At 28.6% G+C, this 5,955-nt stretch overlaps 1 long non-coding RNA gene across 1 annotated transcript; it reads left to right on the top strand.

Moving 5' to 3' along the window:
- The first annotated feature begins 201 nt into the window (after positions 1-201).
- LOC131648407 (uncharacterized) lies at positions 202-1,230 on the top strand. Its single transcript, XR_009298136.1, has 3 exons — positions 202-439; positions 571-660; positions 939-1,230. It is a non-coding gene; the product is annotated as an uncharacterized LOC131648407 (long non-coding RNA).
- Positions 1,231-5,955: the final 4,725 nt, after the last annotated feature.

The following is a 5,955-nucleotide window of genomic DNA, read 5'->3' on the forward strand; positions in this document are numbered from 1 at the left end:
ACCCCTTCATATGGCTGTCTATTGGAATCATTTATAATAAAAAAGCAAGATGAGAACTTTGGCAAGTTTGCCAAGTGTCATCATTGTAGATGCCATGCTATTTTTAAAGTTTCCATTTAAAGTAATATTCCTATTTTTGTTTTTAATACTTATATTGATATTTTATATTTTTTTTATTTCATTTCCACGTGAAACACCCAACCCCTTCATATGGCTGTCTATTGGAATACATTTCTCATTTCCCAAGTTTTTCTTTTTCCACGCACAATAACAGTTGAAATTTATTATTGTTTCTCAATTTTTTTCAGGATAAAGTTCCAATTTGAATCTAGGTTTCTCATTCAGCCATTACTCTGCGACGCTTGAGCTTCTCCAAGATTTGTTGAAAGAGGCGAGTGAAGACAAAATCGAAGAGAAAATCGGAGACAATAAATTTCAGGTACACTCTCTAATTTCTTGCTTCTGTGATTTCGATTCGGTTTTCTTCTCCTCCGAATTATTCTTCTATTTGCGTTTCTTCTTCTTCTTCTTCTTCTTCTTCTTCTTGATTCTTGTGTGATTCTGTTGCAGAGAAGTTGTTGCGTGGATGTTTAAAGGTTTGGATCGTTGAAGTTTTGATGAGTTGACGAAGAAGACGCTGACTCTGCTCATATATTCGAGGTTCACTTTTCACTTTTATTGTTTTACATTCAATTGAAATTCTTGAATCTGAAAGTTCATGTGAAAATTTGGGTGTAGAAATTGAAGGAATCGGAAAGGAAACAGATGAATGAGTGTATCTACGTACATAAAACGCGAACATGTTTAATATACACTATGAATATTATCATAACGGCGCTATAGCAATGCTGGTTTGCGTGGGGGTGTTAGTGTCGTATAAATACTATGTAACATTTTTTACTACATAGCTGATCGTTAAACAATGTTAGTTTGTGCAGGTTGTCGTTATTGTTGGTGTTGCTTTGCGGGTTCTGGAAATCGACGTATGCAAGTTCTGGAAATCGATTGGATCCTATCACAACCCATCGAAATGTTGTAGCTTCTTTGTTTGCAGTTATAATATCGAGTAGCTCACAAACTGGAATTCTGCTCTGATTATTCAACTGTCGCAAGATATCAGTTCAGGTAGGGCTGATTGGAACGAATTATCTGATACAGGTCGGTATCCATTATTCCATAATCAATATACGCATCATTCAAATATTTTTTGTGTGGTAGTTCTATAATGTCCTTAAGGTCCTTTTGATATCTACTCTATTGTCCAATGCATTTCCAACCTTCTTAATAGAAACCTCTTCGTGCATCTCTGTATTTACAGCAACATTGATAATCAATTACATGGTTTCAGGTTTGGTTTATGTGTTTTAGTATACATCTAAATTATGATTCATGGTTATGTGTTGTAGTTTTAATCCATCCTTCTTGATAGAAGTACACAAGTAGACATATCACTTGTGGTATGAAATGATTCAACTTGCTAGAGAATATTGAAGTATTGTGTGTTTACTTATCTTCATTCCAGCACTTGCAATTTGTTTATTAAGACCAATCGGAAGAGCTTATTTGGACTTTAAGACATAAACATTGTAAATATTTGGAAGAAATTAAAGGCTTCAGCTTTTAAGGAATTCACTTAAACAGGTATATGGAATAACTGTTCATTTATTTCATCGCAGATGGAGTGAAGCCGGTCTATCGCACAAGCTACCAAGATGAGACGATAGCCAGCTGGAGCAACGTCGAGGCATAAGTCACGGCCAATTCCAGAAGAAGTGCAAGTAACAAGAAAATTGAATACCTAATTGATTAGCATTCCATCTCTCAAGCAGTACAAAATGAACTTGGACAGTAACTATGCATGGCGGCGGATGGAAAGACACCGTCGTCCGACAGTGTTGGATTCGACAGGAACTGGTGTAGCTGGCTGAACACAATTGGTACTGATGGAAATGGTCTAAATAAACAACTGTGTAAAGGTTACATGTCTCATTTGCATCCTCTCCTACAATTTGAGTTTGTGTTTGTGTTTCTGCAAACATATAGGCGATTGCATTATTTGGTACGTGAACTTCATCAAATATCCACCGAAAGCAATCGCTAAGGTTCACTTCTTTATTTCTGTTATAGTAGTATTAATCTTCGACGAGAGTGTTATGTAATTAGTGTTTTATGTGGATATGTAGTTGGCAGCAGTTCCAATTTATTTTTGAAAATTATGAAGCAGATATCAAGTCAAACATGATAATTGTTGTCAAAGCTCTCCAGCCACTTCTCGATTCAAAACCGGCTGGACCTAGCTCTAATGCTTGACATCGTGACCAAGTTTTTGTGCAGTTAATTTGTAATTGTAACACAATGAATTTGTTCCTAATTTGTTTGTTATAGAAATTATACTAAACCAAATTAATTCAAGCTTCTTAATTGATTCAAGTTTCTTAATATACTGATTAACTTGAAAAATATAGTGTGCATAATGTATGAAACACACGGCCAATATTTTTGTTATCAGATCATATGATAATTGAATAAGTCACAAATTGAAATTGAATCATTGAAATTGAAATTCTAAAATTGTTATCTTAGTTTGTATTAAAATATATGCGAAAATATAATTTTGATTTCTTATGCACACATTATAATTAATTCTATTGTTACAAATTTTATATATTACAAATGTCTGTAACACAAAATTGGATTTTAATGATTATAAAAATAATTATTTATTTTAAATATTTGTGTAATATTTTTAATTATCTTCAAATTATTATTATTTACTTAATATTTTTATTTTTTTTATTAATTAAAGATTTTTATTATTATTATTATTTTTTATGGTGTTCATCACACGAGTGAACTTACGGGTAACCATACCAAAGTTCGTACAAATGTAAGGGTTATTACAGTTTTTGTACAGTTAAAGAACAAGTAATAATAATAATAATAGTGTATTATATCTTTTTTAATGCTCACTAATAATTGCAAAGCACCACTTTTCTACCTAACCATAAAATTTCTACTAAAATTTCTTTAATTTTTTTTGTTAGTGCATGAGAGGATCCAAGTCCCTATTATTACCACCAACTTTTCTTATTTCAAAAATCTACCAATAATATTTGTAACAAAAATATTTATTAATTGTAATAGTAAATTACTTTAATGGCTAATGTACTCTCACAATATGTATTTTTTTTGTTTCGTTTTAGTGAATGAAATAATATATTTTTATCCATAAATCAACTATTATTACATATTAATATTACTATTATTACATATTATTATTTATCATAAAATAAAGTTAAAAAATTAAACTCAAAGGAAAAAGATTTAAAAAATAACGTGGAGACTCTATGGTGCATGGGTCCTCTAAAATGGTAACATTTATACTAAAAATTGATATAATATTTGTTTTAACAAAAAAACGTAAGATAATTATGATGTATAGAAAATTAGAAATCACAACTTTCTTATAAAAAAACAAAAGGGATGATTGTATATTTAATTTATTTTATTATGTATTAAATATTTATAAAAAAGATGAATAAATATAAATGTATAATATATGAATTTTATATTCATATGATATTTTTGTTAATGTAAATTCATACTATATGAATTTTATATTCATATGATATTTTTATTAATGTAAATTCATACAATATTTTCTATCTCAAAAGTCAATATTTTTCGAAACATAAATGAATTATCAAATATTTTTTATTGAATCGCTTGAAATAAGAGAAAATATTTTTATTATATTTAAAATTCTGTTGAATCATTTTGTCACATGCCTTGCACGGAGGCGATCCAAGACCGTTAGTATATCCTTAATCATTCTAAGTTATTTTGAATTTTGTTATAGTCATACTAATTGAAATCAATCATACTAAATTTAAATCCGTGCCTCGCACGGGTATACATACTAGTTTGTATAATTATTAGTTTATTGTTATTTTAGTAAAAAAACTTATACATGTTAATTGTTATTTTTGGAATAATAAATTATTTTATATATATTTTTTATTTGACTTTATCTAAAAATAATATTATGGTTGTCCTTTTAAGCATATATCCATTCAATATCAATGAATATATGAAAAAAATCACATTTATCTTAATTTTTAAAGTTAATTAAAGAATATATCACTAAATATCATGATTTGATCGGATTTACATTTTAAAAAACTAAATTCTTCAATGCTAAAATATTGATATTTTTTCGAAACTATAAAAACTTTGTAGTTTCAATTTAGATCTGTAAAATTTTATTACGAGGAGTTAAATGCCTAAAATTAATATTAGGAATGTAATAATAATAATATATATTGTATGTATTTCTACTCTATCTATATTATAATATTACGATAATCGACATATAAAAGATAAGAACAAGAAACTATACAAATAAAAATAGTGAGTATTTGTTTAATAATTGATTTATTTTTATTTTGGTTAAAACATATACATATTATTATTATTATTATTATTATATATATATATATATATATATATATATATATATATATATATATATATATATATATATATATATATATATATATATATATAAATATATCCGATTTGACTTTATCCAAAAATAATAATATGGTTGTCCTTTTAAGCATATTTCCATTCAATATCAAAGAATATATGAAAAAAATGATCACATTTATCTTAATTTTTAAAGTTAATTAAAGAATATATCACTAAATATCGTGATTTGATCGGATTAACATTTTAATATTAAACTAAATTCTTCAATGTCAAAAATATTGATATTTTTTCTAAACTATAAAACTTTGTAATTTCAATTTAGATCTGTAAAATTTTATTAGGAGGAGTTAAATGCTTAAAATTAATATTAGGAAAAGTAATATATATATATATATATATATATATATATATATATATATATATATATATATATATATATATATATATATATATATATATATATATATATATATATATATATATATATGACGTATCATATGAGAATGACATTTTTATTTGAGAATATGAGAATGAATCTAAACCATTAGACTATGTTTGGGAGTTTGGAGGGGAGGGAAGGGGAAGGCTTCCAAAAACAAAATTTAAAAAAAATGTAGGAAAATATTTGACATTTTTTTTTTGACAAAAACAAACTTAATTCATATCATTAATCAAGAGTTGTTCAATACAAGGAGGTATCACATGAAAGCTACTACGCCTAGGCCAAGAATTGGTCGCCTTTGCTAATGCGTGGGCAACCGAATTCGCTTAACGTTTTATAAACTTTACCTCAAAGTTAGAAAAAGAAAGCAACAAGGATTGTAAAGAAGAAATGATTTGATTAAACTCGGATCTACCCGAGTTCTTATTATGAAGGGCTTGAACCACCATTTGGGAATCACTTTCGAAGATCACATGTCGGAGATTCAAAACAATAGCCCCTTGGATTGCTTCTTTAAGAGCATGGGCTTCCGCTTCTAATATAGATTGAGTACTTGTATCCCAAGCCGTACCTGCAGATATAAAGCGACCAAGGTTATCCCGAACACACCATCCTCTATTAGTAGTACCGCTTTGAGAGTTAAAACCCGCATCAACATTACACTTAAACCACCCCACCATAGGAGCTTCCCATGTCATAGGAAATTGGTTGGGATTGTCAATACTATGAACCTGTTGTGCCGCAAACCAAGCCTGCCAGTTACTTATTGCCCCTAATCCAAGTGTTGTAGCATCCTCATTCTCATTATTCCATAATTTATTATTACAATTCCTCCATAACATATCTACCATAACAGCTACTCGCCCAACAACCTTCCTATCTTCCCGGCTACAAATATCAAGAATTAGAGCTTTAGTGTCAACAAAGAGCAATAAACGGGGATCGATCACTGAAGACAAACCTGCTGCCCGCCAACCTTGTTTTGTAGCATTACAACCAAACAACACATGCCAATCATCCTC

This window comes from Vicia villosa, linkage group LG2 (genome assembly GCF_029867415.1).
Source record: "Vicia villosa cultivar HV-30 ecotype Madison, WI linkage group LG2, Vvil1.0, whole genome shotgun sequence".
In the NCBI taxonomy this organism is placed as follows: Eukaryota; Viridiplantae; Streptophyta; class Magnoliopsida; order Fabales; family Fabaceae; genus Vicia; species Vicia villosa.